Raw genomic sequence first — 20913 nt, 5'->3', positions numbered from 1 at the left:
AAATGCAAAAATAGAGCTGCAGAAACTCATTTCAGAGCACGTGGTTGTTCTTAATAAATTTTGGGTTACTCCTACTGTAAATTACCAAAGCGCTTTTTTTGCGCAAAAGAAACTTGAAAGGTCTGTGACTGTGAATATTTTACTCAGCTTGAAAACATGCTGAAGCCAGTTAGCTGAAGGGAAGGTGCAAGTTTCACACTGCTCCAAACCTTACTCACTGAGCTCTACAACTGTAAGCTGTTTTCTCACAGTGCCACTTCTGTTGAGGGACCCAGAGACTTTCACTGCCCTCCACTCTTTGCCAGGATCTACATAACATCATCTGTGGGGGTTGCCCAGGATTATTGAGTGCCCTGCTTCCCCAGCTATCTTTCATATTTGCATGCAGCTATGCTGCTTGGGAACCCTCCACAAATGTATTGGCGTGAGTACTTGGGTGTGTTTGTGTGTTTGCCAATATATTTGGCACAGACAGAATGCATCTGTCTCAAAGAAACTACAGGATATCTACTCTGACAGCATTCCAGTAATGACATTGAACTGAGGCAGACATATCTATGGAACAGTCATGCTTTTGTCTGGTCTTTCGAATCTGAAATGCTAACTTGAATTGGAAAGGGCAAGGCCCTTTCAGAGCACTCATGAAGCAGTTGGGAGTAGGAGATCTAGAAAACTTAAGTTTTTTTCTATCTTGTTCTTTGGAGCCTAAATATGCAAGAACAGACCACAGCCCTGAGGGAGGCTTTGCTCCTGCCTAAGCCCCTGACCTCAAAATGGAAAACTTGGAGTCAGCTAAGTCTCCCTGACAACAAAGAAGTGGGGAAATGGAATTGGCACTCCACATTATTAATTTATTTGCATTACAATTTCATTCTCAAACGGGGAATAAACTGAATCAACAAAGAGTGGTAAAGAAGTGATCTCTTGTCTACTACAAAAAACACATACATATGTATATGTGTGTGTGTGTTTACATGTATATATATCTATACATGGAATGGAGAGACAAAGTTTGCTTGCCCTTGGGGGCATGGCAGGCAGCATTGGGTGTGCCAGGGCAGGAAACAGCACTTATCTTATCCTGTGACATTTTGGGGTCCTCTTTGAGCCAGGAAATGCCATCATGACCTGCAGCAGATAAGATAAAGAGCTCTAAAGAGGGCTGCAGAGTCTTTATGAGTAATCAGAGCCTTTATGAGAAATCAGTTGTTCAAGCAACTGCTTATATTTGTGTATTCAGAGAAACTAGTACTAATTTCCCCACTTGTTTCTTGCTTTCTTGCCAGTGACAAGATGCCACTGGCATTTTCTCAGAGATAGCTCAAGACCTGAAATCTACCTTGTGTTTTGAAAAAAAACTGCAGCAGACATGCTTGGCAACTTGAAGAATCCATAACCAAAGCAATCCCTCTCTGCCTTCTCTAGTTCAGTTTCCCTACCTGGTAAAAGGAAGAGTTAAAGTAAAAGGAAACGGAGTATGACATCAGACCTGAGGCCAAGTCCTTAATTTGTTTTTTTGCTGAGGCTGAACCCAAGGAAGTCAACTGGATCCTTGCCTGAGTAAGTAATGAGCAGAAATTAAGGAAGGGCTTGAAGCCTGGGTCTTTGATGATTAGGTCAATGCCTTCCGTGTAATCCCAAGTGACCAAAAGAGCACAGAGAAAAAGAAGAAAACTACCCCTTAGCACTTCCCATTGCCAGCTCAAGCAGGAGGACTCCGGTGCTCATAGAATCGGGATTCTACAACTGAACTGTTAAAACCCTGTGGAAATGAGAAAAACACTGGGGCTGGGCAGTTGCAGCCATGTAGCTGCGAATTTAAAATAGAGTCATTTACAATTTTGACAGATTCCTCTCTTCAAAATCACTGTGAAGCACAGGGCTGTACACATACCTCTCCTCTGAGCACACCACAGGATTCCAAATCAGACTGGAGATACATTCTGCAAAGCAATTGTCCAAGGATATAATCCAAATCCCTATATCACAGTGAATTCAATGCCTGATTCATTAAGTCCAAGGACTGGGTTTGCAAAGCTTTCATTGAAACTATTGTACACTGCAATTACAATAAAACAGATGACTGCTGTTACCTACAGGTATAGAGCCTGTACAAAGCAGATTGTTTCTACTAACACATAATATCATGCCAAAAGTTCTCCCAGAAAGAGAATGATAATGTTCCAGAAAGCAACCAAGATGTGACCCTGCTCCATCTCCACAGAACTGTGGACACCGTCTTTCTTGGATCTAAATGTTATGGCCAAATTTTGTATTGAGTCATTACTCAGACAGTCTTATTGACTCCAATGGAATTGTACCAATCCAAATCAACCCCAGCTGTCCAACATCCTTCCTTTGACTCCTAACCCTTTGCAGCCCTATTCTTCCTACCTCACAAAGCTTGCCTTGAGCTAATTCAATGGCAAGAGTACAAATGCAATATTGCAGAACTGACCAGTTTTATGTATTCATAGCCATAGCAGCCAGAGAGAGTCAGTAATCCTGGAATCATCTGATTAGGCAGCACACAAAGCTAAATTTAATTCCATTGTTTTGCTGCCTGTGGCAGTAGTAGGGAAAGGAAAGCTATTAGTAATCCCCTTCTGTATTTCTCTCACTGTAAATAAGTGTTTTTAGTGGATTACCCAAGGATGTAGATTTCATATTATAAAACGTTCTTATTGCTGTGTAACCTATGGGTGTAAATTAAGGTGTAAAAGGTAATGAATATATAACCAAGAGAGCTCAGGGTGTAAGCTCTTCAAAGGGCTTGCTTGAAGGCTCAGATCACAACATCAATGAGGATTTATACTTATACTGTTGATCTGAAACAAACAAGATCATTCTAAACAGGAGAGAACTTAAGCAGATTAAATAAGCATTGTACAAATATGCATACAGTTCTGCTTCACCCCATTTCCTCCCATGCACATCACTTATTTGCATCTATTATATTACAGGTAGGAAAAAAAATGTTCAGTTGCTTAGGATTGAGCTCACAAGGAACAGAAATTGCTGAGGTAAGTACTCAATGGTTTGGCTGGCTCCAGCACTAAGGAGGCAGCTGGAGGGCAGATTGTGTCAGGAGCCCTGTGTGACTGGGCACAGTGTGAAGGGGAATCTCACGCTCGCACCCCCTGGTGCTGAGAGGCTTGAGTGCTGAGTGTCTGTCACGGAGCTACTCTCACCTTGAGAAAGATGGGAGTCAAGTCCTCTGGGATGCCTTCGCGCACCATTGGCTGAGGCAGGCAAACAAGCTGATAGGAGACAGCCCAGTCTGGGAACTCTGCCAGCAGGAGAAGGAGAAGGCAGAGAAGAGTCTATCTCTACATCTGTAACTAAAGATGGTGTTCCTGCAGTGCTCATACAGGATGGCTGGCATTCCCGCTGGGATCTTCTAAGAAAAAATAAGACTTCAGCTTTACGAGGTTTAAAAGAAGTGCTACTTACTATGCAACTCTCTGCATTTGAAAAAGACAGAGCCCTCTGCAGACATTCATGCTTTCTCTTGCACCTCTCACAAGCATTTGACATATTTTTGCTAACATAAAACTTGCCCACCAATTCCTTTGTGCCATGTTTTTAGGAGATGTCATCATAAATCATTTTCTCAGTAAACATTTGCTTCTACCCCATGTAGCATATACATGCTATACATGTGTATGCTACATGGGGTAGAAGGCAAAAGGACAAGCATCCAGAATGTATGATCTCCCTCGCTGGCTGTCTGACCAGATAATATGAGGTCTACACCACGCATAGCAGACAGACAGAAAGAATTTGGGAACAGCAAAAGTCAGGGGGACAAAAAAAAGTGTATCCATTTGGCTTGTTGTTTCCGGGTTGCCAGCAATTAAATGATGGTGATGGTGATAAGTGATGATACACTTATTCTTCATGTACCCAGTCATGTCATTGTTACCCAGCTTTCAAACCTGGGCCATGCTGGGACTTGCTGTAGAAACCAGTGTCTCTTCACAGGAAACCAATGTGTGCAGATGTGTATGCACAGAGCTCTGCACTGAAGGACACAACGCTCATGATGCACATCAAGAACCACACAAGATGCAAGTAGTGCATTTTGCCTTAACACAACTGCGTTCAGCTTAGGACATATTTCAGGCTAGGTTAGAATAAGAAAAAGCATCTGGTGTGAATACTTTGGTTTTAAAAATTTGAAAGTCACTTTCTGAGACTACTCCCCCTTGCAGTATGCAGTTTAATGGCAAATACATTGCTGCAGTTTAATGGCAAATACATTGTTGTTTTTACCTACATGTTCATTACCAAAGAGCAGGCTGAAAAGCATACTAAAATGAAAGCACAAGGGTATTTCTTACAAGAAAAGTGGTCTTAGGTAAAGGGAAGAGATGAATGTTTCCCTGCTCAAGCCAGGAACACGGATACAGACCTCAACGTAACTGCAGATTCTGGTACTACAATCATTACAAGCTAGACATTTATTTTGTAGAAGAGAACATAATTCTTAAAACCTCTCCAAGAGACAGCTCTGTAAAATCCAAATTTTAAGGGCAAACAGAAATAAAAGGTTAGAAATAGGATCTTCCATGTTCTGCTACAGATCAAATTAGTTGTTTTTAATTACAGAATCTCAAGTGTTAAAATTATTGCATACTGGTTGGAATCTGGCAGCCTCATGCAAAAAAAGTAAACAATAGACAAAATACAGTGAAGTAGTGTGTTAAAAACCCTCTAAAATAGTCTCCTATTATAAGTCAATATTTTCTGAAGCTTTCAGACAAACAATTTTAGGTATCTGCAGAGTCAGATAAACAATTTTAGGTATCTGCCATGATGGCATGGCAGGTCTGTCCAACTACAAAACTCATCAACTGGGACTCAGCAGTTTACCCAGCTGCAAAGTCCAGAGCAGGCTGAAGTAGACCAGGGACAAGGGTCTGGCACAGCCTGTCTTCACCCACCTGGCAGATCACAGTTAAGCAAGCCACCATTTGTATGTAGGCTACAGCAGCTGAGGTGCCAACTTCCGAAAATCCTTGGGTGGTACTGCAGGCTCTCAGAGAGGCAGGCAGAAGTCAAAGTACACAGGGAAATACTGCAGTGAGATTGTGAGAGATTAACTGGGAAGTCTGAAGCCTAAGATTTTATCCCAAGACCATATAAAAGTCTCACATAGGAGCAGAGCACAGCACAGTCTAAAGTTACATTAAGAAACCAACCAACTAGACAAAAAAGAAATCAAGAAATCCCAGTTTATACTGAAAGTAGCAATTTTGTTTTAAAAAGCCTCCTTCAGCTATTTCACATTCCCTTTCGTTTCAACTATTATTCAAATCTTTAAAATTCTGCATCAGTCCTTTAATTTCTGTTCTGCAAGTGAGGGGAATGGAGGTTCAAGAAAAAACTTCTACTCAGTGATGAGCAAAAGTAGTTTAAGTATTTCATATGGACATGCCCCTTCAAAAAAAAAAAAAAATTCAATTGGAAGTGTGCAACTGATAAAGAAATCCTATAGTACTTTAACTTAGAAGCATTCAAACTGTTGAAAAATAACATTGCAAGGCTGAAGAAATAAATCTAAGTTCATTGGCCAAATTATGCACTCAGAAAAGAACAGCTAAGATCAGAATCTCTCCCAATTGCTATCCGTTTTCCTATTTTATAATTAAATCTTGCAATCTTTCCTCAGACAAAATCATCCTCTGGGATTGCTGGCATTTTTTAGGACTTCAAAAACTTGGCACTCAGTGATCTCAGGAGGAAAATCTTTAAGAGTTAAAACTATACAGCTGAACTGCAAAGAACTGTCCAGAGGTGGCACAACCTCATCCCCTAGCAACAGAAATCAATAACAACAAAGATAATATAATTACACCACAGAAAGGATCCAGAGGGCAGATTATGTCAAGTATTATGTTGTTAAGAAAGAATGACATGTGAAACAGACAGTGTGTTTTAAACACGGATGAAAATACAGAAAATGTGCAAGGTCGATAGAGAAAAGTGAAATACGAACACAGAATAAATTAGCCTGCAAACTCTTAAAAGGGAAAGAAAATTATTCCTGTTCCTGCTTTCACTGTTTTATTTATTCAGTACACAGAATCAGATTCCCAGGGAAGCAGAGAAAGGCATTTTATTTCACAAGAAGCATAGTGGCACAGGGAAAATAGATGACCCTATGATGACAGCCTTGTTCTGGAGCTCTGAAGACCCAGTTCATTTCCTGTTTTGGTACAGATGGTCCATACTACGCAGACAAATCATGGGCTTCCTGTTCCCCTGTCTCTCATTTGGAAAAGAGTGCCAGTAGAAGTACAAGGATTCAGAGCTGAGATGGAACAGATACTGCTGCAATCTGGGGATGACATGGAATTACCTCCAACAGAGGGATTCCTGTCTGTGTTGGCATGGAACACATATTTGTCTCTTGAACAATGCACTTCACTTTTGCTATTCAGATTGCTCAGATTCCTAGAGGAGGCAGGACGTAGTGCCTGGGCAGCGTCCACTTCTCTGCAATACTTGGAGCTCCAGCACCACCCGCCTGCCAGCACAAAGGGTATTTGGAAATTTGTTCCCTGCCAGCTTTCATACAGCCTTGAAACATAAAGTAACATGGGGTAACTTTCCAAGGACAATCCCATTTTAAGCAAAACTAACGGTTACCAATAAAAACCTATATGCCTATTGCTTTACATTATCACCAAATCACCTGATCCCCCTCCCACAGTTTTGCCTATCTCTTCCCTACACCACTGCCATGTGACTGTAGCTTTCTGCTCAGAGTCCTAACCTAGCTCTGGCTAAAGTGACCCTGCCTTTTTCAGCCATGTCCAAGATATTGGTGAAATTAAACTACTTAAGCTAACAGAAAATCCAAACAAACAACTGCAAAAGGAACATCAGAGGTTAGTAGCGGTGTCTCACCATAATTTCTACATATTGATGTCATATACACTGATTTCATGCATGCTGATATGTGGACTAAGCTACAACTTGGTGAACTCAGTTTCTAACTACTCAAGGATCTCAAAAGCAGGAACAAGGTGAGATGTTTACAGTAACAAATTTTTGAGGGGGTGAAGACATGCACTAAGAGTATGATTTTCACTTATTGCATATTTGGCATAAGTGAATGAACTTTCTGAATGACAAATATATGTTCATGAACACTCTTTGCAGTACAGCCAATAATAATGAAAAAGCCCAAACTAGAAAGACAGAGAGTGTATTAGAATGTATGTGAGGTGTAACTCACACAATGGGTTTTGTCTCTTAAACAGTCTTTATTTTACCTCTTCATTGCCATCCTTGTGGTACCTGGTGTGGTCAATCTTTCTATCTCTGCATCAAATTCTAAATTGATGGGGTTCATATGTCACACATAGAGGACACAAAAGCAGAGTGAAACCTAAGCACACAGACTACATCTACAGCAGTAAATGCAGCAGGGCCAGGAACAGTCCTGGACACTCTGTCTCAATCATCCATGCTGTTAACTTGTAATGTTTCCAGGCACAGTTTTGGCCCGAGGCTGATAGCCCATCCTGAAAAAGTCCTGGGCTCGGTTCAGAAGTTGACACTGGCCCGGGAAAAGTTTGGATGCAGACACCTGATTCGGAGAACCAGAGAATTTAACAGTATGGACAGGTTTTTCCATGCTGTTTGGCCTCAAAGCCAATGCTGGGGACATTTAATTGACTCATATGTACATTATCTGTGATTATTTGTGCCTTCTTTCCATGAGAAACAAGCACTACTATTCTAAAGTCTTTCTAATTTTTTTTAATTAGAAAGGTTTGAAGTAATTATTAGAGACAATGGCTTCTTGCCTCCAATCTGTGCAGAGTCCTACTGCATTTTCTGAACCTTTACAGGCAAGACCCAAAACTGGGCACCTATCCAGGACTGCTTTGCTGTTATACCCATCTTTATCTCTTTTATGAGTAGAAGTAGCTGATATCAGACCAATTATAGTCATTATTCCTGTCATAAGATGTAAAACTCAGCACAGATGGTATCTTATTCAACCTTAGCATGATGCAAACAAAAGAACTATTTTAGCACACTGTATAAAATCAGGGGACTTTCCACACTCTTTCCCAGGAGTGCCTGAGAACTTATGATTTAGCTGTCTTGGCACCTACCCTAGACCCATCAGCCAAACTAGACTATTTTTCCTTCAGAACAATATGTTTTGCAGATATTACTAAATCCTGTTTTTTTCCCCCCAGCTTCGTATGGAACTGTGTTAATCACAGCTCAGTGGATGGGAGAATCAGCACAGTGGATGCAGTTTTGCCAGCCTTTTTCACAGCCTGCACAGTCAGTCTCCTCTAATACTGGCTGATACAGTTCTGCCATATGAGCTGCTGTTTAACTCAACTGCTTCTCCTTTATATCACCCAGCTCATCTTTTATAAATCCTAAAAATGTTTATCGATGACTAATCAGGTTGCTGATACCCCTTGTGATAAAAATGAGCCAGAGTTTTCAACCAGGACTCCCTGTAAGTTAATTTGAAGAAAGGTCATTACTTGCATTTATTAGCACTTTTTGAAGTGAGAAACACTTTGGAAGGTTGAGGTTAAAAAAATGAAGCTGAAATGAGTTAATACATTTTTTTTCTGTCTGGTAATCTTACAATCTGCAGGGACACAGATTATTTCTATAGTTCAATTTACTGGTGTGTACTCATGTGAAGTAAGAAGATTTTCCACATGAAGTAAGAATACTTTGATTTTTTTTCTGGCAAGTGCTGTGTTAAAAAAAATTCCGATGTTTGGTCAATTTAACACAGAGCAACATAGAAGTAAATTGTAAGCAGATAGAAAACACAGTCAATGTTAAAAAAATGCACAGATTATGTCCCAGTAGTAAAGAATATACATAGAGAATCCTGTCAGTGGTGGCAGGATTCATGATTATTCTCTTTTTTCTATGATATTGCCATTCCTCAAGGATACTGGAGTTATTTCATAGGTTATTAAATAGTACATGACATCATGGTGAAAAAACTGATTGGTCTATTTGAAGCTGTAGAAAAGAACATAAAATCTTCACTAGTTTATAATTTAAACATATTTAAGCTAAGTTTTAGCCCTTTGTCAATGCTAATGTCTCGAGTATCTGAATGTCAGCTGCCAAAAATAACTGGTTTTATATCTTTGTTTAGAACTTACTGTAAACAAAATAAATAAATTCATTTCTGGTGAACTCTTTTGAAAGGACTGCATTATTTAGACAAGCCATGTATTTTATTGCCTCTAAAAGCTCCTGGTTTGGCTCAGAACCATTTAAAAATAACACTGAACAATGATGAGTATATGTTTATATAAATGAGCATATTATTAGCCTTGATCCAATCAATCCTGTATTTCAATTGTTAGAGGAAATGGCACTGGCATGGATCCAATAACACACACAGATCATTACAGCTAAACAGAATGTAAGTTATTGAAAAATTCCTCCCTAATTGGTGGAAACATTTGTCTACTTCCCTGCCCTCATCTTCTTTCATATCTAATACAGAAGAAGGCATGCTGCTGCTATTCTTGGTTCTGAATTCCAGTAACATGTCCAGGATGACACAGATTTATAAAGAAGTTAAGTAACCTATGGTCTAGCTGGATATGCACAACAATACTTTTGTGATAATGTGTGAGGCAGAAACACTATAGCTTTGAGAGGTATGACTGAAAAAATGCTAATAAATATTCACTGATTTGGTGTACAGTAAAGAGTGAAAGGGTTCATGTCTTGAGTTGACTGGAGAAGTCTTTGAGAAGAACAAACCCCTGTCAAATTTAGCAATTATAATGTTAACTTCCAAGTATTTCCTGTTTTGCTGAATAAAATCTCAGGTTTCATATTTGTAGGCTTTTCCCCATCCAATTTAAAAAAAAATCATTGAACTGGAAGAACAATAAAATAATATAAAACTAAAAGTTATACAAATTTATCCAGAAGTTTCTGAGGAATGAAGGTGACACATTGTTTCCGAAATTGTATTATTAAAAAAGGCAACAAAACCAAACACTTGCAATTGTTCAGCAAATCTTAGTGTTGTAATTGCATGACTAGGTTCTCCTAGAATGTGGCTGGACAATACCACAGGAGAAAGTTAAAAGGTGTTTGCACACAAGTCAAAGAAGAGGGGAGAAAATACAAAAGAAGAATCACAAAGGACTTAAAAGGGAAAAGTACCTTTAGCCTGGTGTGGAAGATAAAAAGTGAAACCTTACTAGGAGACTGAAGTTAACAGAAATATGATCTTGGAAGAAAAAAAATACTGTAGATTTATTTCAAATAAGGCCTTGATTGCTATTACTGATAATGCTGCAAGTGTTGCCAAGGGGTAATCTCTTCCTGAGTACGGTTCCTAAAGAATTCTCCATGAGAGCATGGAGCTGTGAAGGAGAGCAGCCTGCCATGCCCTTCATTTCTGCTGCTCAATTCCCTGCTGAAAGCAAGAGGAGTCAAATGGAAGTAGAAGACCTAAATTTGCCCTCAGCAGCTGCTACTAGCAGACTGTTCCTATGCCCAAGGTAATGCAGAGGAGTAAAGGTACTGGTATACGAAATGAAGGGCCTGCCCTTGCCCTTGCTGATCCATCTCTTCTTCAAGAAGTATATTAATTTTTAAACTAAACAGGAATAGGTCTGAAATATGTGCATACTTTGTTACAACTGTTTCTTCCTCACTGGGAAACCAAACAGAAAACCCTTGCCCATTTTTTACCCACTGACAGAATGGGCCTGTTGGAAGAACAATTCTTCCTTACCCCTTAAATACAAAGGATGTGATTCTTGTCTGAAAATGAATAGCAGAAATAACTGCTGAAGTTAGTGAAGCTCAACAGTAAGGAAAATGAGAACCACATCCTAAATGTCAGCCTGGTCCCTCCAGATTTTATGTACTGCTTGGCACTTAGACAACACTTTTTATCTGAGGAACTCAAAAGGCCAGTTCTTAGTTCAATTTTGTAATACCCTTCTGAGGCTGGTAAAATGCCCAGCTAAGGGAACTTGAGTACAGAAAGGTTAAATAATTTACTGACAGTCACACACAATCAGTAGCAGAAACCAAAGGCCCAAATGCCCAGACCCGTGCTGCAAATGTAACAAGCAATAAACAAATTCTGGTCATTGTCAGTAGATTTGTGTATCTGTACTTTAATGGAATGCATTGACTATGCATCCTTTGGGGCCTAAATGCTCAGTAAATCAAACTGAGCTAAGGCTTGTTTTAAATAGATGTAGATTTCTAAAACAAATAGCAACATTCACTCAGAGAAGTGGATCATAACTCATGGGTAGGCTGTTGTTTTGGAAAGAATAATCAGCAAAATGCAGGAAGAATTTTTAGAGTGTTTTCTAGTAACAGTTATTACTCCTGCACCATATTACATTTAATAGCAGAGTCCCTGCTGAAACTGCAATACTGCAAATGTCTAAAATGGTTCTTTGTGGAGGATAGGAATTATTACATTTAGTTTCCAAGCAAAGAAACTGATGTCCATTTGGAAACTGGAAAAGAAGAAGATTCAGCTAAAACCAATTTCAATTTTGAATACCTCAGGTAATGACAATTGAAGGAAAATGGAACTAAAATGCTGCTCCATTTAAAAATCTGTTACACAGTACTTTTCACAAAAACTTGAGGGAAAATATGAACTTGTATTTCAGGACTTCTGGAATTCTAGACCAATATGCCACCCACAAGAAATCCTGTTTAGTAGCATTTTTTAAATTAGTGAAAATACAGCAATTATAGAAAAAACCCCATCAATATTCTAGGATGAATTGTGAGTTCCTTGGAGGACAGATTAGGATCCAAAGTGATCCTGTCAGTTGGAGAAATTACCTAAAAAACATAGGATGTAAGTCTAAGAGGACATGCAGTTAAATAAGACTAATTAACTGCATAACTATGTAATAGTAATAGGAGGAGTAGCTCATTAGATGGGGCTTCTTTAGGGTTTGAGGTTTATAGTGCCTCAAAAACTGTATTAACAGTGTCATGTTGTTTGGAAGAAAAATTATAAATATGATACTGGGGGACAGATATAAAGCAATTTTCAAGACATAGGAAGCCAAGTCCCATTTTCTGTCAGCTGCTGGTATGTGCTGAGTGAAGTGGTAGACCTGTGCCCAAATTTCAACTCAGGAGCCACAAAAAATAAGAGAGGGTAAAAGGAAAAGAGATTCTCAAAACACAACCTTGTAGGAAAGATTAAATAGTGAAGGGGGATGGGGTAGGGAAGAAGGCAGAGTCGATAATCTGTATGTCAAACATACAGAAGGCTACTACAATAGAAGGAAAATCCATTCCCTGTGCCTAATACAGCCTGAAGTTCCATAAGAAGGATTCAGGACGGCCATTGGGAGGAGTTCTCTAACAGCAGGAAAGGAAAACCCTGCAGTAAGTTGCAGGAAGCTCTACAACCTTCTCACCAGTGGTGAGATATGTAACTATCACATTGACATTGACACAAGATGCACAGATGATTTCCTATTTCCTATTCTGCTAAGTTACATTTCTTTAATATTTTAGAGAAATATCAGCATTAATAGTTTTTCCTGATAGAGCATGCTTGATTTCATCACTTGATCTAAGCTTCCACTCAGACAAAGATGGAAAGAGTGTAAGAGGACCAAATGGCTCCATCAGATGCCCAGTCCACAAATCACTTCTCAACTAACACAGCGCCAGTAGGCAAATGGGAAATCTAAAGCAGGCATTACTCTCAGAAGTGTTCTAAGCTTCAGTTGTGGATGTTGCCATCAAAACCAGTGAGAATGAGTTTGAACTTGATCAAGTTTGACACTTAGTTTTGCTCAGAGCTAACTAGGGTGGTAAAGAGAAAATCATGGTCTAGAGCTACCTTATGCACAAAGAAGACCAAACATTGTAACCTGTGTTGACAGAAACACTAAAATGCAGTTAAAGAGTGTTTTAACAGATAAATCACACCTGGCTTTGATCATGCTTATAATGCATCAGAAACATTTTGATTGGTGCACCCAAGCCTATACTGCTTCAAAATTATTTTTGCTTTGCTAATTCTTGCAACTTTGCCTGAAAAATGTTTTACCCCAAAGTCTAAACTAAGTTGAGATATTTAAATAATCTTACAACTGTTGTTCTCCCTCTTCATAACTTAAAAATATCTATATTTACCTTGAAGAAATAGGCATATGGTAGTTGATCCTGACATTCATTATCTAGAATTATAAAAGCTTACTGCAAATACATCCTCAACTGCCAAAATCCACCTTTTATTTTTTTAAAGAAACAAAGTGTATTTTCTTCAGAGTGGCTTTTTGTTTTTGTAAACCTTCACCTTTATGGACCAGAGACAGAGTAACAGTGAGGGAAGATGAGGAGAAGAAGAGGGGGAAGAAGAGTGGAGAGCAAGAAGAGAGGAGGAGAGAGTGAAGAACAATCCTAACCCCAGTACCTCATCTTTGTTTTTAGGAGACTTTGTGTCACAGACCAAAGAGGTATAAATAAATTCAAATCATGCTGAAAATTTTCTGTTACTCCTACATTTAATAAGTTTATGTAATTGCTAATAATGGGAGAATTTGGCCTCTGAGTTTTAGATGTTTCTTTAAATTTCCTCTGATTAAAACACTTGAAACAAACCCCTCTCTTCATTAAACTTCATGGCATTCAGCAACTTAAAGAACAAAATGCTTCCCCCTCCATTCTTCACAGATTTCCTGGGTGAATTACTGGATAAAATAATATTTAGTGTGGCTCAGGGTTTTCTAGAATTAAGAACCTGGTAGATGCTTAAAAGTAAAACACAGAGAAGCTCAAGTTTTGTGTGTATACTGAATGAACCAAGGCCAGAGCATATATGTCTTCCATTGTGCAAAACTGAATGTGTAGTTAAATTAAGAACAATAGGTATTCATAAATCAGCACAAGTGCCCATGAGAAACAACTCTTCTAATTAAATAAGGGAATCAGTGTTCCTTGTTCCGGGAATTGTTATTTGGTACTAGGTAGGATATATTGATAGTAGAGAGACCTTTTTTTTGTGAGAAGAATTATTTGGTTTATTTATCAAAAACAGCGCCCTTCCTACACATTATTCAAGTTAATTTACACAACTGGTTTGGAGGGAAATGCTATTTGTGCTTTTTGAAAAGGAGCTATAAAATGCTCTTACAGAAAAAGAAATCTTTGTTATCAGAATAAAACAAAACTAAAAGTAGTACTTGTGTAGAAATCATTATGGTATTTAATTCTGTTTTGATTTTATTATAAAAGGTAAAACCAAAGAAACCCAAACACATTAAAAAAAAAAAAAACAAAGCAAGGCAGGCATTAGTATCCTTACTAAGGAAGAAAATTCTGCAGTGATATGAAAAAGAGTTGATTTATTGTTTCAATAATACTTCAGAATTTGAGTGGAAATAATCAAAGTTCAATTCAAATTCAAAGTTCTAAATAGTCTCTATTTGGTGAGCAAATGTGGCTCGAGGAATAGCTTTGTAATTTTCTGATCCTGATGCTTCCCAAGTACCTGGTTTTCCATCATCTCATCAAGAGAAGACAGAAAGCAGAGAATGAATGTTTTCTAACTTTGGTCCTGCAATCCCAAATTTCATTCACCCATTAAGATGCCTTATAGCTTTTCAAGTAGAAAGAAGAACCTGAGTAGGTTATTCTTGGTAATAGAGTCAAGAACATGTATATTTCAAATAATGGGGACATGAAACGTCTCACTTTAACTTCTTCAAAAATAAGACATTCAAAAGACACTTTCAGAAATTTGTCTTCAAATCTGCTGTTAAAAAAAAATCAGCCTTTATACAAACAATTTTTATTAAGCCAAGTTGACTGAATCCCATTAATCACAGACTAAGGGAAGTAACATGGCCATGTTTCCTGCACAAAGAGTAACTACTTAGATCACCAGTTTAGGATTCTGTTCTCACAGTTAATCTGAATTCCTTTTCAAGGAACAATAATCTCTTGTGTAGACACATTTATAGTGACTTTAGCAGGCTTTGAAATTCCATCTTCAGTTTTACTCAAACTGCCCAGAGATTAGTTAATACATGTAAATTCCTTTATTTTCCTTTATGTCCCTTGATGTACAAGTTCAAAGCAGGGAAATCCCATCAATGCCTTACTTTGGATGAGGCTAAAACTCAACTTTGAGATTGTCCTCTACAGTCTTTCCATGTTAATGCACATCAAGCTACCAGGGTACTCTGCTTCCCTAACCAAGAATATGCACTGCACAATCTGAAATACACAGGATATTTTGCACATTTGAAACTTTTTATCTTCAAAAGAGATGATTTGAGCTCAGAACTCATTGTGTCATGGTGATTTGAACATATTTCATCACCAGTAGCGTTTTAGGGTATAAAGGCAACTATTTGCTATAGATTTTTTTAAAAATAGATTTAATGGGGTTTGGGCTAGTATTTTTCCACCCAAATAAAACCAAATTCTATACAGATACTTTGGTCCTGTGAGCTATAGCCCAAAATACCAAATTTTTAAATAATTTCCTTGAGTTTTCTCTGTGAAAGAAAAGAGTTAATACTTGAATCTTCTGGTTTGAAAATGAAAGAAAAAAACATGTTTTCTCTTCTTCTGCTGAAGCTTTACATGACATATTACACATAATGCATCCCTGGTTCTGTATGTTAATAGTGTCAGAAACTTAGAAATTAAGTATTGCATTAACTCTCTCTGTTATTAAACTCTGGGCAAAATAGAAGTATGATGTGATTTCAAAAGCAAACTTTTTTCCTGCTGCTATCACAAGACATTGGGCTAAGACTCTTTTGAATGTCTTACCCCAGGACTTTGGGCCATGCATCTTGCTGGAGTCCAGACAGTGAAACAGTGGAGTGAAGGCTTTTAAAGTATTTTCCTGCTCCAGTCATGACTCTCAGAGCTGAAAATTTGTAATCAGGTCATTTGCATCATTCTGTGGCAGCTTCTAGAAGATTCAGTAATTTTAGTCATTCAAAGCAAAAAGTTGTGCTTTGTGGATTTGTGTCCACAGAATTGTTGTTACTGGCATTTTGACATGAGGCAGGTTTTTCCCTCAAAGTTTGTTTAAAGTGACCACTGTAGAAAAATGACTACCTCTCCAAGTGTTTATATAGATCTACCATCAAACTTGTGGGTCTATTCCATGCAGATGTAACGGCTAGAGAAAATGTTTCTGACACTTTTTCATGCCCAGCTGGGTGATTTTGGTGACATATCAAAAAGATGGAACCCAGAAGCACAAGGAGATAAAAGCACACTATTTTTAGGCCCAGTTCTGTGGTGTTAGAAAATGTTTGTGAAGGCTGCTTGCCCAGGGTGTTGTGCTCCCCTTGAGCTTCCAGAACCCAGAACAGTAATAGACCACGCAGCAGTGACCATCAAGGGCAGCTTTGCCTTTCCAAGCTTTGACTTCCAGGCCTATAGACTATGTTATTTTCATGGCCATTGTAGGGCTGGTCTTTGCCTGCAGCATTTTCTACAGAGTAAATTCACAGGCCATGTGTGAGAATACATGAAACAAGTAATATAGAATTTTGCCATAATTTAACAGAGGACACACATTGTCAGTGCCATTGTACCCAATTCCAAACACAGGATGCTGATCCCCTGACAATGCAGCACCAATGAACAACATTTTATGAGGCAGAGGAAAGTAGTCTAAAGAAGCAGAATTTAACTGGTGAAAAAACCCCATCAAACAACAAAAAATCCACCCAAGCTGTCTCCAACAACACCAAGCAAGCATAGCAAAACTGAAGCCCATTACAAAGAAAAGATTAGGATGACATGACTATTTTTTCCCCCCATTGTTAAATGTAAACTAAGTTAATGGCAAAAAAGTTGTGGAGGATGAGGGAGGGAAGTTGTGGATGATTGCTGCATTCTTTATTACGTCCCCTCTCCATCCTGGCGAGCTGGAACATCAGTGCAATTCTCATGCCAGCTTCCAAGTAAACAACACGCACTTCCTGGCTATCTCTAATCTGGGCAGCAATGTGTGTGAAAGGAGAGTGCTGAGAGATCTGTGGCTGTGACCAGGTATCCTGTTTTGACAAGGGTGTTTGTCCTTTACCCAACATATTGCAGAAGTTATTCCTGACATTTTTGTACTATGTTTTATTGGAAAAGACCTAATTAGGTCTTTTGGGAATGATTTAATTTGGATTACTGAGGAGGTTAGAGGGCCAGAGGTAACAATTAAAAAACAACAACAACAGAAAAGCTTCACTTATAAAATATCTATTACTTTCAACATTTTAATTACAGTTAATTCAAAGATATTCTCTTTCCATTAATTAATATTTACACTATACATTATCTGTGGTTCAAAATCAAGTTTTAAATTTGATTCTAAAATGTTTTGAGGAGCTAAAGTAATTGGTATTGTAGCTGGCTCACTCTTCCATTAAGTAAATAATGCTGTTCAAAAGTTATTTTCCGTAAAAGACTTCTATTTTGGAAAAGGTCAGTTAAGCAAACCCCCTGACCAATAGGATGCAATGGTTCTAGTGAAGCTCTGCTGGCAACAACACAAATTGGAAACAAATTTCACCATGAATGAAGTGCAGATTGGTGTAATTAATTACCTGGTACTTGAGCAAGATGTCATTCAAGTTCCATGTTTTAAAGACAGTCATGCTGTCTCCCGAGTGAGAGCTCTGTGGGCTGAAGAGAACTCTGTAATTTTACCTCATGAGTCCTTAGATTTACCCAGATCAAGACTGTTGTCCAGAAGAGAGGTTTAAAAGAGACTGAACACTAGAGATAATATTTTGGCTGGGGTACAGTTCCTTTTCTTCACAGTATCTACTACAGGCTTATGTTTTGGGTTTGTGCTGAACACAGAGCTGGCAATACAGAGATGGTTTTGTTATTCCTGGGCAGGGCTCATGCAGAGCCAAGGCCTTTTCTTCTTTTTGCGCTGCCACACTGGCAAGGAGGCTAGGGGTGCATGGGAAACTGGGAGGAGACAAAGCTGGGACAGGTGACCCAGGATGACTAAAGGGAGATTCCAGACCTTATGACATCATGCTCAGTATAGAAAATGGGGGAAGAAGGTGGAAGTGTGGAGCATTTGTAGTGATGGCATTTTTCTTCCCGAGTAATTGTAATGGGGCCCTGTTGTCCTGGAGATGGCTGAACACCTGCCTGACCATGGGAAGTAGCGAACGAATTCCTTGTTTTTCTTTGCTTCCATGCACAGCTTTTGCTTTTCCTGTTAAACTGCCTTTGTCTCATCCCAGGAATTTCTAAGCTGTTACACCACCAGTTCTCACTGTAATCTCATTGTTGGGGGAGATGGAGCAGCTGTGTGGGGCTTGGTTGCTGGCTGGGGTTAAACCACAAGAGTCACACAGCTGACGCAGAAAGTGTAAGTGGTTGTTCCTCTCCCATCTCATGTAGAGAAAATACTTGAATGGGTACTTGAAGTTCCCATATTCCACCTAGTTGCCAGAGCCATCTTGATAGCAGCTTTTATCATGGGGAAAAAACCCTAAACCCTATGATTTTATGGTGAAATGCTCATAAAATTATACTTTTGTTTCCAAGTCAGATTGAATAAAATACTCCATAATGTAGATAAAAAAAGAAAATAAGAACATTTACATAATAACAATTGTTTAAATGTTAGTCCTTTGTGCACTGAAGACTTGTATTTTTTTCTCCTCTATGATTCCTCTGCACTTTGGACCAATGCATAAGCTGATTTCATTGGAATCTGGTTCACTGGGTAAGACAGATATAACCATTCCAGTTGTGGGCTCAGTCCTAAACCAAAGACTGCTAAGGTAGGCTTGTCAATGACTTTCATAAGTCACTCTCCATTCCATAGGAGGGGAATGGATAACCCCCCCCCCACCCCAAAAAACTTGCCATTTATGAACTTAAACTGTCTTAATTAAATCTGACATAGCTACAGATTTTACTCTGATAAGTGGTGCTGGCATCAAGTAAAGTAAAGAGGGAACCAAACGAAGGCAGGTTACTTGTGTTAAAGACAGTTGGAAGATTTAGCCAAACTCTGAGCTGAGAAGACTTTTAGGAAGGCAACAATTCTATCTGCTGTGTCCAGCAGGCACAGAATTTAACCTTTCTCTAACTAGCTTTCTCCATTTACTACATTTGATGACAAGAAACATTAACTTAAAATGGCTTTCAGCTAGCTACAGAACCTGCTTAAATTGTTGAATATTCAGAAAAACTTAATACCTCAAAACAAGTTCCCATGATGCTGTCTTAAAGAAAACAACAATTTGTATTTTTTTTTTCTCTATTGAAGATGAAGTTAATCTCTAAATATCTTTGAGATTTCTAACCAGGGGAAATAAAAACTAGAGCCACACGTTCTCCCTAACTTCATTCCGATTGTACATATGTGACCTTGGGATGACTGACCTGTACTTTAATAATTCTAGAGTTTTTCTGGATAATTCCTCCTGTATCCCAAATTGCACAAATCCAATGATATATGAATATTTTGGAAATGTTAAGAATCTACTGTTGAGTCCATTTATAACTTCCTTTTTTTTTTGAGAATCAAATATTCATCATCGATTTTCTATCGCTTCATTGTAATATTTGAATAAAGGCAATTCAGAGGCACAAATTCCCATTATATAAAAAACAGCAGGACATTTAATGGCATAATATGCAGTTAATATGGGTACTGACAGTGATGTTATATATTGTTGGGAACTCAGTGTCAATGAACTTAGAGCAGACCTCATTAAACAGCAATAATTTGCTTTTTCTTTTTAAGGCAAAATCCCAGTTCCACAAGACATTGTAATGGATTGTGATTCCAGAAGTCCTTCTGAGCACAATGCTCATATAAGGACGACTGGAGGGAACTAGTTAAAAGGATTTACTTTTAAATTATCTGGTATGAACTGAATATATTAGAAATAATGAATCATTACAAGCTGATGCCTTAGAATGCTAAATCCTCATTTTAGTTAAATATACTGGAGCTGCACAGGAATGATCTTGGAGGGTAATGAAAAGCAAAATAATGACAGATTAGCCAGTTCACTAACTTCTCTGATTAAAATCTTTCTCCATAATGAGCAAGCCAAATTAAATGGAGGCGTGAGGTAAAAATATAAAACATACATTTTTTGTTGAAGTTTCAAGAACTTTAGCAAATTCTGTGGACAGATTTCAGATTCAAAGACCAGAAATGTAACCTGAGGTCTCTCCCTGCATTTTACCTGGGACATGACTCTGTGCCAGGGGTAAAGCCTAAATGAATTAGACAAGTAAGACTAACAACAGAGAAATTCACAAACTGGGACTTGAAATCAAGACTTGGAGTTAATCCCATGGCTGAAGAAAATCAATAAAGAGAAGGATTTTAATCAGGTGGAGCTTTCCAAGATAACGTAGCAGTATTCTGGAAGTAGCAACTTACAAACATAGAAATCAACAAGTTCAGCCTTGGTACTACTTTAAATTGATTTTTTTTTAAATTTGTTGAACACATACTAATGCAACTAATTAGTTCATTTGGGAAGCATCATTAAGAATCCAGTTCCCACTAGAGAAAGACATGGTTTCCAAGGAAAAGTAAGTAACCCAAGAAGTACTTGAAAAAGTCTGAGCCCTAAACTATCATGTTCTCTTGCAGCTCATATGGTTTACCTGCCTGCACAATCCACCTTGTAAAATTTGTAAAGCTAGTGACTCCAGTGCATTCTTTATTATTCCACAGTCTTAAACGAGCCATATTTGAATTTCATTTACATTGCTGTCAGTCCAAATAAATTCCCTGGGTAACATCCTGAGGTTTTTTTGAGTCAAGGACAAATTGTCCATTTACATCACTGAGAAGAGTTCCCTCTAAATTTGGTGAAGTTACTCCAACTCAACTTTGTGCTATCAGTTCCATGTCTC

At 38.4% G+C, this 20913-nt stretch overlaps 1 long non-coding RNA gene across 1 annotated transcript in view; it reads right to left on the bottom strand.

Annotated features, from left to right (window-relative positions):
• Window positions 1-17743, bottom strand: part of LOC135287799 (uncharacterized) — a 73727-nt gene extending 55984 nt beyond the window's left edge. The window contains exon 1 of the long non-coding RNA XR_010351314.1: window positions 17607-17743. This is a non-coding gene — a long non-coding RNA (uncharacterized LOC135287799). The remainder of the gene's footprint in view (window positions 1-17606) is intronic.
• Between the last annotated feature and the right edge of the window lie 3170 nt (window positions 17744-20913).

The sequence above is a fragment of the Passer domesticus genome, chromosome 1 (assembly GCF_036417665.1).
Source record: "Passer domesticus isolate bPasDom1 chromosome 1, bPasDom1.hap1, whole genome shotgun sequence".
Lineage (NCBI taxonomy): Eukaryota > Metazoa > Chordata > Aves > Passeriformes > Passeridae > Passer > Passer domesticus.
This window is presented reverse-complemented; position numbering and strand designations above follow the sequence as displayed.